Source organism: Trachypithecus francoisi, unplaced genomic scaffold (assembly GCF_009764315.1).
Source record: "Trachypithecus francoisi isolate TF-2019V2 unplaced genomic scaffold, Tfra_2.0 Lachesis_group10, whole genome shotgun sequence".
Classification (NCBI taxonomy): Eukaryota; Metazoa; Chordata; class Mammalia; order Primates; family Cercopithecidae; genus Trachypithecus; species Trachypithecus francoisi.
This window is the reverse complement of record NW_022681455.1, coordinates 15207696-15222386: the sequence shown is the minus strand read 5'-3', so window position 1 is coordinate 15222386 and position 14691 is coordinate 15207696. Positions and strand designations below refer to the sequence as shown.

Here is a 14691-nt window from a genome sequence, read left to right as displayed (position 1 = left end):
GGCATATGCCTGTAACCCCAGCTACTTGGGAGGCTGAGGCAGGAGAATTGCTTGAACCCGGGAGGTGGAGGTTGCAGTGAGCTGAGATAACACCATTGCACTCCAGCCTGGGTGACAGAGTGAGACTCTGTCTTAAAAAAAAAAAAAAGAATGAATGGGTCAAATAAAATGAGCCCCTTTATGTTTCTTGATACATATGCAGTATAAACAGTATAAACATTGGTTTTAGTGACTTAGAAAGAGGCAGGCACATATGTATAAAGTGGTAACAGCAAATGCCAGCTCATTCTGTAGTTATAAAAGTGCGTACTGTATATTACCCATAAGCCCAAATTCAATTCTGGGGTCCCCGAGCTCTAGTTTGCTGTGTGTTTTCTACTGGAGTCAAAGGGACATACACCTCCAATGGAGCAAATTATTCATTGCCACCTGTGGGGACAACACGAATGTTCTCACAAATGGTGTCAATCTCCTTTTAATTTTTTTTCTTTTGAGAAAGGGTATTGCTTTGTTGTCCAGACTGGAGTACAGTGGTGTGATCATGGCTCACTGCAGACTCAAACTTCTGGGCTCAAGTGATCCTCCTATCTCAGCCTCCTGGGTAGCTGGGATTACAGGCATATGACACCACACCTGGTTAATTTTTTACTTTTTGTAAAGATGGGTCTTGCTATGTTGCCCAGGCTGGTCTTGACCTCCTGAGCTAAGCCATCCTCCCACCTCAGCCTCCCAAAGCACTGGGATTACAGGCATGAGCCACCACTCCTGGCCCTACTTTTAATTTGTGGAATTTAAAAAAAATTTTATATGTCAAAATTGTTAGATTTACATTCACAAGTCCACATTTGTCTAAGATCTGCAGGCTTAGTAGCTTATTGTTTAGCTCAGTTCTGCTCTTCCTGGAGTGTTTTACCTCCAGTTACCGACTCATTCCAGGAAAAGACTGTGACCTTGAAACGGACTCTTTCTTGTCTAGGATTCTTTTTTTTTTTTTTAATGTTCTTTTTTTATTAATTAATTTTCTAAATTTTTTTTAAAATTAATTAATTTTTTTTTTTTTTTTTTTTGAGACAGAGTCTTCCTCTGTTGCCCAGGCTGGAATGCAGTGGTGGCATCTCGGCTCACTGCAACCTCCACCTCCTGGGTCAAGCAATTCTCCTGCCTCTGCCTCCCAAGTAGCTGGGATTACAGGCACAGGCCACCATACCAGCTAAGTTTTGTATTTTTAGTAGAGATGGGGTTTCACCATGTTGGACAGGCTAGTCTCGAATTCCTGACCTCAAAAGATCCACCCATCTTGGCCTCCCAAAGTGCTGGGATTGCAGGCGTGAGCCATCTAGACCTTGTCTAGGTTTCTTTGCCTGCTTGTCCTCTCAGCACAGGTTTTTCCACCTCTTGGGACTCCTCACTCGGTATCATCTATGGAGAAGGCTATGAACAAGGCCAGGAAGGGAAGGAGGTGACTGGCCTGTGTCAAACACTTTACGTATATTTTCTCATTTAATTATCACAACTGTCCTCTGACGTGGATATTGTTATTCCTATCTCTTTTTTTTTTTTGGAGATGAAGTATTGGAGATGGAGATGGAGTATTGCTCTGTTGCCCAGGCTGAAGTGCAATGGTTCGATCTCGGCTCACTGCAACCTCCACCTCCTGGGTCAAGCGATTCTCCTGCCTCAGCCTCCCGAGTACTTGGGGTTACAGGCACATGCCGCCACACCTGGCTAATTTTTGTATTTTTAGTAGAGATGGAGTTTCACCATGTTGGCCAGGCTGGTCTTGAACTCCTGACCTCAGGTAATCCACCCACCTTGGCTTCCCAAAGGGCTGGGATTACAGGAGTGAGCCACTGTACCTGGCTGTTATTCCTGTCTTACAGAAGAGGAAACTGAGGCTTAGAGAGTTAGGGTAACCTGGTTATCATAGAAATGGTTGCTTAAATAATAGGTGTTTGTGGTCTGAAGACAAAATAGCAAGTTAGTTCTTGTGCTTACTCCCCAGAATAGCAGCCTCTCCCTGGAAAGTCCCTGGGGCTCCATGCAGATGGAGATAAGGATGCCACAGCTTCCAGGAAGGGGCTGAGGCATACTTGCATGCATCAGCAACAGCAATGTCAAATGCCGGTTGTCTAGTAGGTCAGTGCTGAAGAATAAAATATTGGTAGGGCGGCTGAGAATTAGGTCATGTCTACACGAGTCACTCCAGTGCACACATCGTTTTACCCTTCAGCCAAACTGTGGTTCCATCAGGATGGTTGGAGTCGAACTAAATGAAAATTCACTTTAAACGAAAAAATAAAATGACTGACTCTCATACTGCAAATGCTGCCATATTTCTTCCTTTGAGCTGCACCTTCATTTCTAAGTGATAGATATGTTTTTTTCTAACCAGGAATTTAGAATGGTAGAGGGCTTTAGAGAGTCGAGGCCCACTCTAGGAGGGGAAGGAACATACAGGGAGTTTAGTGACAGTTCCAGGTCTAGATTTTTGGACTCTTTTTTTTTTTTTTTTGAGATGGAGTCCCGCTCTGTTGCCCAGGCTGGAGTGCAATGGCATGATCTTGGCTCATTGCATCCTCTGCCTCCTGGGTTCAAGAGATTCCCCTGCTTCAGCCTCCTGAGTAGCTGGGATTACAGGCACACAACATCAGGCCCGGCTAATTTTTGTGTTTTAATAGAGATGGGGTTTCACCATATTGGCCTGGCTGGTCTTGAACTCCTGACCTCATGATTCGCCTGCCTCAGCCTCCCAAAGTGTGCCACTGTGCCCGGCCTGGACTCTTTTTTTTTTTTTTTTTTTTTAATTTTTCCATTTGAGACATAGTCTCGCTCTGTTGCCCAGGCTGGATTGCTATGGCACGATCTTGGCTCACTGCACCTCCGCCTCCAAGTTTCAAGCGATTCTTTTTTTTTTTTTTTTTTTTTTTGAGACGGAGTCTGCTCTGTCGCCCAGGCTGGAGTGCAGTGGCCGGATCTCAGCTCACTGCAGCTCCCGCCTCCCGGGTTTATGCCATTCTCTCGCCTCAGCCTCCCGAGTAGCTGGGACTACAGGCGCCCGCCACATCGCCCGGCTAATTTTTTGTATTTTTTTTTTAGTAGAGACGGGGTTTCACCGTGTTAGCCAGATGTCTCGATCTCCTGACCTCGTGATCCACCCGTCTCGGCCTCCCAAAGTGCTGGGATTGGCTGAGCCACCGCGCCCGGCCTCAAGCGATTCTTGTACCTCAGCCTCCCAAGTAGCTGGGATTACAGGCGTGTCCTACCACACCTGGCTAATTTTTTGTGTCCTGACTTCAAGTGATCTGCCCGCCTCAGCCTCCCAAAGTGCTGGGATTACAGGTGTGGGCCACCATGCCCGGCCAATTTTTGGACTCTTCTATGCCATATTTCTCCTAGAGGAGAAACGTATGTGAACACCTTGGGTCTTCTGGGGAGTGTTTCAAGGGATACCTCTGCCACATGGCTTTTCTGCCCAGCGTTTGCCTCCCAGCTGGAGACAGAGCTTCCTAATTGTTCTCCCAGGAAGGTCCATATAGGGGTGATAATATTGGTAAGGGCTGCTGTTGGCTGGAGGTGACAGACCAGGAACTGAGGTCACCCCAGCTCTGGCTGCCCTGATGTCTGAAGGGATCAGTGTCCTCACCAGGACCCATGATCTTGGCACACTGGTTTGGAAACTCTGGCTAAAGTACCAGCAGAGACATGAAAATACTACTTTAGCCTTAGAGTAAATGTTTTCAGTACAAATCTCAAGGGTAAATTCTTGAGGTTAAGGAATATGTCTTTGTAATTTCTCTCCCTCTTTCTCTTGGCCTCTCTCTTTACCTAGTACATTAAATAGAAAAAAAAAATCTTGGGTTTACAATCTCATCTTTACATTGATGAGGATACTATGAAGTCATGGCGGGGCTCACGGGGAAGGGATGGAGAAAGACAGAAACAGAAAGAGGAAGACAGATGGAGAGAGAAATTGCATTTCACTAGTAATATTCAGAATCACTCATCCATGGATCGTAAACCATTGAAAAATTTACCTGAAACTTAAATAATGTTAGCCTTAAATAATGTCCAGCCTTAAATAATGTTCTGGGTACTCTTAATACAATTCTAGTATCTAAATTCACTACGAAATTAGGTAACAACATGAAACAATATATAAAGCAGGGTTTTTGGAGTCAATGAGATGTGGATATGAATCCCAGCTTTGCCGATTGTTGGTTCTGTGACGTTGGGGGTTGTCGAAGCTTTCTGTACAATGGGAATAAAAATATCAACCTTATGATGCCATCCTATTAATTGAGTGAGATAAGGCTTGTGAAAGTATGAAGTGCACACATTTAATTGGCTGCTCAACCCATTTTAATTCTCTGCACGGTAGCTTTGTTCCAATATTGTCTCATGCTGTGGCACCAACTCACAGTGAATTTATCTGAGCACTTTGGTAATTGCCATAGTCCTTAAAATGGTGTCCAGAACAGATCCATCTCACCATGAATTTTATGGTTTAACAATCAGTGTTTAATAAAGTTCAATTTGATAGTGTAAGAGGCTAGGAGGTAAAGGTGTTTTATTGTAAATGTGGGCAAAACATGCATCTGTTCATTTAGTGTGTTCATACAGTAAGCCCTGAAAGGGCTCTCCAGGAGTTATTGACTCTCACGATAGTCCTGTGAAGTGGGTACCCTTAGTTCCATGTTACAGAAAGAGAAACTGAGGCTGGAGATTAAAGTGTCCAAAGTGACTCTGCTAGTAAGCTAGGATTACAGATCAGTTTTTTTTTTTTTTTTTTTTTTGAGATGTAGTTTCACTCTTGTTGTCCAGGCTAGAGTGCAATGGCGTGATCTCGGCTCACTGCAACCTCCACCTCCTGGGTTCAAGCGATTCTCCTGCCTCAGCCTCCCAAGTAATTGGGATTACAGGTGCCTGCCACCACGCCCGGCTAATTTTTTTTGTATCTTTAGTAGAGATGGGGTTTCATTATGTTGGCTGGGTTGGCCTTGAACTCCTGACCTCAGGTGTTCCCCCTTCTTGGCCTCTCAAAGTGTTGAGATTACAGGTGTGAGCCACTGTGCCCAGCCACAAATCAATTCTTTCTGACTCCAGCCCTCCCCATCCCCATTTCTCAGGTTTATGGACACACAGTTTGAATACAACGAAATAATGAGATGATCCTTGCATTTTATTGTAAATGTGAATGATAGTATCTGGGAGTCAGGCTATGTCTTACCCCACGCAGGCTCTTTGGATATGATCCATACTTAGCCTGAAAGTTGGGCATCCAACGCAATGTTTTGGTGTGAGTTAAAATGGAGCTCTAGTGCAATAAGGAAGGAGAATAAGGTTAACATCAGTCAGCCATCACCACGATTCATGTTTTGGTTCATACAGGTTTTTTTTTTTTTTAAAAAAAAAAAAGAATTAGGGGAGTTCTTACTATGTTGCTTAGGCTTGGCCCTCGAACTCCTGCGTTCAAACGATCCTCCCACTCCAGTCTCCTGCATATACGTTTTCATTTTTCAAAAATTTGTTTCCAGGCCGGGCACGGTGGATCATGCCCATAATCCCAGCACTTTGGGTGGCTGAGGCAGGCAGATTGCCTGAGCTCAGGAGTTTGAGACCAGCCTGGGCAACATGGCAAAACTCCATCTCTACAAAAAATACACAAAATTAGTTGTGCATGGTGGCTCACGCCTGTAGTCCCAGCTACCTGAGGGGCTGAGGCGGGAGGATAGCCTGAGCTGGGGAGGTCAAGGCTGCAGTGCAGTGAGTCGAGATTGTGCCACTGCACAGAGTGAGACCCCATCTCAAAAAAAAAAAAAGCCATTGTTTCATAGAGAGTAGAAATGATAGACACTAGAGGTGGGAAGGTATAAAGGGGATGGGGAATATGAGAGAATTTGGTTGGTTAATGAGTACATACGGTTAGAAGGAATAAGATCTAATGTTTGATAGCAGAATGGTGCGACTATCAATAACAACAACTATTTTATATTTCTTTTTTTTTTTTTTTTTTGAGACGGAGTCTCGCTCTGTCACCCAGGCTGGAGTGCAGTGGCCAGATCTCGGCTCACTGCAAGCTCCGCCTCCCGGTTCACGCCATTCTCCTGCCTCAGCCTCCCGGGTAGCTGGGACTACAGGCGCCGCCACGTCGCCGGCTAGTTTTTTGTAGTTTTTAGTAGAGACGGGGTTCACCGTGTTATCCAGGATGGTCTCGATCTCCTGACCTCGTGATCCGCCCGTCTCGGCCTCCCAAAGTGCTGGAATTACAGGCTTGAGCCACCGCGCCCGGCCCATATTTTATATTTCAAAATAGCTAGAAGAGAGGACTCACAACGTTCTCAACATGTAGAAATGATAAATATACCAGGTAATGGATATCTTAAATACTATGACTTGATCATTATACATCCTATGCATGTAACAAAATATTATACGTACCTCATAATATGTACAAATATTATACGTCAGTAAAATAATTAATAATTTGCTTTGTTTTGAGAGGTAATTTTACTGTTCATTACTGTAGGGGTTGAAAACATACTTTTCTCACTTATTACTAGGTTCATGGCTGAGATCCTTATAATAAAAGACAGATTAAGAAAATAAAAGCATACAAATTTATTTCTATTTTTTATTTTATTAGATGGAGTTTCACTCTTTGTTGCCCAGGCTGGAGTGCAATGGCACAATCTTGACTCACTGCAACCTCCGCCTCCCAGATTCAAGCTATTCTCCTGTCTCTGCCTCCCCAGTAGCTGGGATTACAGGTGCCCACCATCATGTCCGGCTAATTGCTGTATTTTTAGCAGAGATGGGGTTTCACCATGTTGGCCAGGCTGGTCTTGAACTCCTGACCTCAGGTGATCCATCCGCCTCGGCCTCCCAAAGTGCTGGGATTACAGGCGTGAGCCACCGCACCCGGCCACAAATTCATTCATTCATTCATTCATTCATTCATTCTGGAGACAGGGTCATTGGGTGTGGTGGCTCACACCTGTAATCCCAGCACTTTGGGAGGCCGAGGCAGGCAGATCACCTGAGGTCAGGAGTTCGAGACCAGCCTGGCCAATATGGTGAAACCCTGTCTCTACTAAAAATATACAAATTAGCCAGGCATAGTGGTGCATGCCTGTAGTTCCAGCTACTCAGGAGGCTGAGGCAGGAGAATCGCTTGAACCCGGGAGGTAGAGGTTGCAGTGAACCAAAATTGTGCCACTGTACTCCAGCCTAGGTGACAGAGTGAGACTCCATCTCAGAAAAAAAAAAAAGAGAGAGAGAGACAGGGTCTCATTTTTTCACCTGGCTGGAGTGCAGTGGTGAGGTCATAGCTCACTGGAGTCCTGAATGTCTGTGCTCAAGCAGTTCTCTCACCTGAGCCTCCCAAATAGCTAGGACCACAGGCATGCACCACCGTGCCTGGCTAATTTTTAATTTTTTTTTTTTTGTAGCAATGGGGGTCTTGCCATATTGCCTAGGCTGGTCTTGAACTCCTGGCCTCAAGTGATTCTCCTGCCTTGGCCTCCTGGCATGCTGGGATTATGGGCATGGGTCATTGTGCCTGGCCCCACAAGCTTATTTAATGTAAGTTTTATGAAACACAGTAGCTTTCAGAAATGAAAACCCAAAGAAACAGAGAAACCTGTGTATTTGTGTGCTTAGGTTTGATGAAGAGTGGATGGTTGTGGAGAAATGTGATTGAACGATGTGGGTAGAATCTAATGGTGACAAACTGGGGGCGTCTAGCAGATCCTGTTTGTTCAGATTCTTCTCTGTGCTCCTACATTGATAAGGAAGCTCCTTTCCTCCAGGTGTAGGGAGAGCACCTCTGGAGTGAAGGTCTTATGATCTGCTTCAGCAGGGAGGGCAAGGGGAAAGAGAGAGTGACGTTTCTGCCTCTGCTGTGCCAAGGTGCCATCTTTTGTGATAGCGTGTCCTGAACCCCATCATTACCAAGGAGAAGTGGGACAATATGTATGCCAGAATCTTACGAGGTTCTTCCTTCTTGAACCATGGCTGGTTTTCAATCTATAGTGATTGAAAATCTTCCTAATGCTCTCTTTTACTTCACCAAACCTCCAACCTCCAACTCCTCTGACTTCTCCTTCTGTCCAGCTGCCCCTGACATATGCTCCTCTTCCCCACATAGGCAGCAATTTGTGGGCTTCATTCACAACAGATTCTCCTTCCCTGGCATCCCTGAGGACCTAAAGGCTGGAATTCCAACCTGCCCAGGAATCATTTCCTGTGGACATTTCCTAGGAATTTTGTCTTTTGTAAGCCGGAAGCATACAATATATTTTAGGAAAATTCCATTTTGGCAGGGTGTGATGGCTCACGCCTATAATCCCAGCACTTTGGGACACCGAGGTGGGCAGATCACCTGAGGTCGGGCGTTCGAGACCAGCCTGACCAACATGGAGAAACCCCGTCTCTACTAAAAGTAGAAAACTAGCTGGGTGTGGTGGCGCACTCCTGTAATCCCAGCTACTCAGGAGGCTGAGGCAAGAAAATCACTTGAACCTGGGAAGTGGAGGTTGCAGTGAGCCGAGATCGTGCCATTGCACTCCAACCTGGGCAACAAGAGCAAAACTCTGTCTAAAAAAAAAAAGATCCATTTCAAATGAATTAGAAATTTTAAAAGAACACTTCTCTAGGCTGGGCACAATGGCTCATGACAGTAATCCCAGCACTTTGGGAGGCCAAGGTGGGCAGATCACCTGAGGTCAGAAGTTCAAGACCAGCCTGACCAACATGGCGAAACTCCCATCTCTACTAAAAATACAAAAATTAGCTGGGCATGGTGGTGTGCACCTGTAATCCCAGCTACTCAGAAGACTGAGGCAGGAGAATCGCTTGAACCCGGGAGGCAGAAGTTGCAGTGAGCCGAGATCGCGCCACTACACTCTAGCTTGGGAGACACAGCAAAACTCAGTCTAAAAAAAAAAAAAAAGAACACTTCTCTATCATAGGCTGGGACATATTAGGCATGTTCCTTAACTTGTCTATTCCTCTAGTTTTAAAGTGAGACAACAATATGGATCTCACAGGGTTATTGAAGGATTAAATGAGGTGGTTACCATAGAGCTCTTTTTGTAGCATCAGGCCCCAGAAACTGTTCAAAAAACAGTATTTTACTATGTATTTATTTTTGAGATAGGGTCTCCCTCTTTCACCCATGCTGGAGTGCAGTGGCACGACCACAGGTCACTGTAGCCTTTGACTTCTTGGACTCAAGTGATCCTCCTGCCTCAACCTTCCAAGTAGCTGGGATGACAGGTGTGCACCACCATGCCCGGTTAATTTTGTCTATTTTTTGTAGAGACAGGGTCTTACTGTGTTGCCCAGGCTGATCTCAAATTCCTGGGCTCAGGTGATCCTCCCACCTCAGCCTTCTGAAGTGCTGGGATTACATGTGTGAGCCACTGTGCCTGGCCAGAACACAGTATTTGTTATTAGCCAAGTAATACTTAATTATAGCTGGGCTTGGTGGCAGGTGCCTGTAATCCCAGCTACTTGGGAGGCTGAGGCAGGAGAATTGCTTGAACCTGGGAGGTGGAGGTTGCAGTGAGCCGAGATCGTGCCACTGCACTGCAGCCTGGGCAACAAGAGTGACATTCCATCTCAAAAACAAAAACAACGAAACAAACAAAAAAATCTTAATCAGAGAAAGTAATTCAGAAGAGGACACTGGACGTTTTCTCTTGCTACAAAATACTTGGATCTAAGTATCTGAAATGATAATTATTCATTATGTAGCTCTCCCTGGAGTCTAGCTGTAAGTGTCTTAAATTTGTGCTGAAGAAAGGACATGGAAGAGTTAAACAGATACAATTTTTACCCTGTTTTGGAGGTTTTCCTCTTTGTTTAACATCAAAGTAGTCTGCAGTCCCTTTTGCCAGTTTATACATATTGTTGTACTCAAAGAAAGGCTGAAGGAGCTGAGTGGGCTGCTTGATTAGCTGTGACTCCCTTCCAGCCTGGCTTAAGAGACCAAATGGATTCTACCCCTTTAAGGTTTTAATGATAAGGAGGGGAATAAGAGGCTCCCTCTCTTTTTGAAAGCAACTTTTTCGAGGCCCCGATAATAAATCATTTGTTCCCTCTAAATGCACTCTGGCATTCACACAGGCACACACTCAAATGGTTCCCACTTGAAATTGCTCATCAAGTGCAAATAGCTCCCAGCCTGGATGGCTGAGCTGCTCTCCAGCCTCCTCTCTCTGGAGTAAGAAGGTTTCAGCTTGTGACCAGCCCTGGGGACTTGTGGGTGTACAAAGCCTGTGCCCCGGGAAAGAAAGTCAGCGGCTCACTCTGTCCCTACCCCCACCCTATGCTGTCTCCCTCCTACTAAATGCTGAATCTCAGGAGAGAAGAAAACCAGCCACATAAAGGATTTGAAAGCTCAACTTGCTTTCCCACTCTGTCATCCCTGGAATTGGCTTGGATTCACCCTGAAGCCTTCCACCTCCCAGGGAAAGTTGCTTCACGTTGCAGCTCAGCAGGTTTGTCCAGCTACATAGGCTCCAGAAAACAAGAGGCAAGACTGAAAAGCTGGGGATGATTGCACGCCCTCGCGTGAATCTTACGCGGTCCTCCTTCCACCTGGCCGGTGCAGAGCCATGGGTGCCACGTGGCCACTTCTGGGTTGGGTTCCCCTTGGCCTGCCGCCCTGTCCCTTCTGCTTTCCCACTTTGCCAGCCAGAGTCAATTTGAGCTCGCCAAGTTCTCCTCTCCATACAGGTGTGCAGCTGGGATAACCAATGATTAATGCGTGTGTCTGGCAGGGCCTTCAGGGTAATTTGATTTGTTTGATATCTAGAGTGATCACCCCTCGTTCCATTCTCCTCCCTTTCTTTTCCTGAGTTTGTGGCAGTGTTTACCTTAGTTGGCGGTTTAAGTTGATGAATGACACTTGTTTCTAGTGTTCGTTTCTGCCTAAGTTTTAATTAAATTTTGCAAGAGGCTTCTGCAATTATGGCTCTAGATCTCTTTCTCCCTCATCTTACCTCTGAAAAGTTATTGAGCATTCAGAACTTTTCCCACTTTTCCTTTCTCTCCTCCTCACCATCAAACCCCAGTGCTGATGGGCCGGCAGGAGGCCCCCATCACTGCAGCCATTACTCCTGGATTTTATGGCCCATGATGGCAAAAGCCACATCCTGCCCCTGACAGAATCCATTAGGCTGAGGAGGGAACAGACTCCCAGAAAGCGGAGCTTTTGTGCTGGAGGAGAGCTGTATTATGCCCTTGCTAATGGGACATTTGCAAAATAACCTTTCTAAGTAGATCCTGCAGGCACTCTCAAGGGACTCGGTTTCTATAAGGGAAGAGATGGAAGCTGTGTTTGCTTGCTTTTCTCTTTCTTGCGTTTTTGCTTTCTTGCTTTTTCTCAGTTTCTTGCTTTCTTGCTTTTTCTCTCATTCTTGCTTTGTTGCTTTTGAGCTTTTGGAGGAGAAAGCAGCCTCTGTATGTTCCAACTGAAAGAATGCCCACACGGCTGAGACAGCAAGAGCAATGGATTAATGGACTAGGAAATAGATGAACTAAACCAACCCTGGGTTACAATCTGCCTGCAAAGTTGAGATAACATTAGAGCAAGTGTATCTGGTTCAATTTATGGTGGGACCACACTTAGGTCCAAGAAATAAATGGAGCATGCTTATGAGGTTGCAAAAACTGAATTGGCTAAGTTTCTTCAAGTATATTACCCACCTCCTTTTGTTTTGGTTTGCTTAACGTACTTTTAGAAAAATCATAAGAAAGGTATTCTGTATTAAAAGGGGAGAAAAATGTTTTATTCTTAAGAAAAATTTCGGCAGGGCATGGTGGCTCACACCTGTAATACCAACACTTTGGGAGGTCAAGGCGGGCAGATCGCCTGAGATCAGGAGTTTGAAACCAGCCTGGCCAACATGGCAAAGCCCCGTCTCTAATAAAAATACAAAAAATTAACTGGATGTGGTGGTGGGCACCTGTAGTCCCAGCTACTTGGGAGGCTGGGGCAGGGAGAATCGCTTGAACCCAGGAAATGGAGGTTGCAGTGAGATGAGATCGTGCCATTGCACGCCAGCCTGGGGACAAGAGCGAGACTCCATCTCAAAAAAAAAAAAAGAGAAAAAGAAAAAAAAAATTCAAGGCTGGGTGCAGTGGCTCATGCCTGGAATCCCAGCACTTTGGGAGGCTGAGGCTGGCGGATCACTTGAGGCCAGGAGTTCGAGACCAGCCTGGCCAACATGGTGAAACCCTGTCTCTACTTAAAATACAAAAATTAGTCCAGTGTGATGGTGTGCGCCTGTAGTCCCAGCTACCTGGGAGGCTGAGACATGAGAATCTCTTGAACCCCAGAGGCAGGGGTTGCAGTGAGCTGAGATCATGCCACTGGACTTCAGAGTGAGACTCTCTTTCAAAAAAAAAAAAGAAAAGAAAAAAAGAAAAAGAAAAGTGTCAGTTCCTAGTGTCCTAGTGGGTAAAGGAATGAACTAGAAACATTTTTATGGTTTCAACATAGATTTACTAAGACATTGCTGGATGTTGTCAGGATACAAGTGACTTGAGACATAGTCCTTGCCTGCCCTGATATAGCTCCAAAACTCTGCCAGGGACAAGACTAACACATTTAAAATAGCTGAATAGAGGCAACCTGGTGTTAAGGAAAGAGAATAGAGTAGAAATGGGTTTGTGGCTTCTGTTCCTTCCTCTGCCATTAATGAGTGCTGGGACCTTGGGTCAGTAATCGCTCAGGCCTGGTTTCCTCGCTTCAAATTAAGGGTGTTGAACAAGATAATCTCTTAAAGTTCCTTAGAGCTTTAATCTTCGGAATCTAATTAACAACATAGGTAGATCTGTTGTGTAACCAAGCAATAAAGGGACTGGTGCAGAGGATGAATGCTGTGAGACAGGGTTCAGAAAGGACATGCATCCCTGTGAATGGGAATGGCTTCACAGAGGAGCATGGAGGAGTGGGGGCTCAGGTTGGACTTTGAAAGATGAGCAAGAGATCTAATAAAGAGTAATTGCGAGGTATCTTTGGAGAACGGGAAATTGGCTAAACTGTTGGAGTAGTTGGTAGAGGGGCTAGAGAGAGGGAAATCAGAAAGTTAGACTGAGGCCTAATTGGAGGGGTCTTGAATTCTATCCTGAGGAGTTAGAACTTGAGCTTGTTTATTGTCTCTAGGAATTGGCTAATCCTGGGAGGAGTAGTCCCTTCAGAGTCAGCAAGACCCCAGATCTCAAAGCATCAAAATACAGAAAGTAAAACACATGGTTAGTACAGTAATATCTCTGGTCCCACGTTGCCAGAACCTTGCTACTCCCTCATCAAGAGTTCAGCCAGGTGCAGTGGCTCACATCTGCAGTCCCAGCACTTTGGGAGGCTGAGGCAGTTGGATCGCCTGAGGTCAGGAGTTCGAGACCAGCCTGGATGACATGGTGAAACCCCGTCTCTACTAAAAAATCACAAAAATTAGCCAGGCGCGAGGACGGGTGCCTATAATCCCAGCTACTCAGCAGTCTGAGGCAGGAGAATGGTTTGAACCAGGAATTGGAGGTTGCAGTGAGCCGAGATCATGCCACTGTACTCTAGCTTAGGCAACAGAGTGAGACGCTGTCTGAAAAAAAAAAAAAAAAAGGGAGTTGGAGTTTATTTCTTCTTACTGTGAACTTGGGAGGACCTTTGTGACTTCCTTGATGAATAGATAGTAGAGGAAGTAACACCAGGTGGTTTCTGAGGCCAGGTCATAAAAGGTGATATGGCTTGTACTTGGCTCTTTTTCTGTTCAGACATTTGCCGTTGGAGCTCAGCCATCATGTCGTGAGACAGTCCAGGATACACGAAGAGGCTGTGTGTCTGTCTTCTGACCAGAAGCCCCAGCTAAGGTCTCAACTGATAGCCTGCATCAGGCGCCAGCATGTGAGTGAATATGGCTTTAGATCCATCTCCCAGCCTTTGAGCCACTTGGGCTGATACGATCTAGAGCAAAGAAAAGTCATTCTCACAGAGCCTGCCCAAACTGTTGATTCTTGAGCAAAATAAATGGTATTGTTGTTTTAAGCCACTACTCTTGGGGTGGTCTGTTACATAGCAGTAGATAACCAGGACACAGTATGATAAGATGATGCTGGCAGCAAGATGGAGCTGTGGGGGTGGGTGGAGGAGTAGCACAGGATGTTTTGGGTACATGTGGGAACATGGGGGATAGTGATATGTTTGGAGACAGGTCAGAAACGCCATCCCAGATATAATAAAAGCCCAATTTTAAGAGCTTACTTTGTGCCCAGGCAGTGTTGTAAGCACTTTATGTGTATTCACTCACTGAATTCTCACAACCATCCTACAATGTGCATACTATTCCTACTCAAGATGAGGAAACGAAGCTCAGAGGTGCTCAGAAACACAGAGAGTATAGAACTGGGATTGAAGTCAGGCAGCCTGACTTCTGAGCTCATGCTTTTAACTGCTAAATGGTGCTGGTTTATTTATTTATTTATTTATTTAGAGACGGAGTTTCGCTCTTGTTGCTCAGCCTGGAGTGCAATGGTGCGATCTTGGCTTTCTGCAACCTCTGCCTCCCAGGTTCAAGCCATTCTCCTGTCTCAACCTCCCAAGTAGCTGGGATTACAGGCACCTGCCACCACACCTTGCTAATTTTTGTATTTTTAGTAGAGACGGGGTTTCGTCATATTGGTCAGGCT

General features: G+C 45.5%; 1 long non-coding RNA gene across 2 annotated transcripts in view; it reads left to right on the top strand.

The window, feature by feature from the left end:
- Nucleotides 1–13739: 13739 nt before the first annotated feature.
- The window catches only part of LOC117086755, a 59394-nt gene continuing 58442 nt past the window's right edge, over nt 13740–14691 (top strand). For both annotated transcript variants that reach the window (XR_004438564.1, XR_004438565.1), the window contains exon 1: nt 13740–13909. This is a non-coding gene — a long non-coding RNA (uncharacterized LOC117086755). The remainder of the gene's footprint in view (nt 13910–14691) is intronic.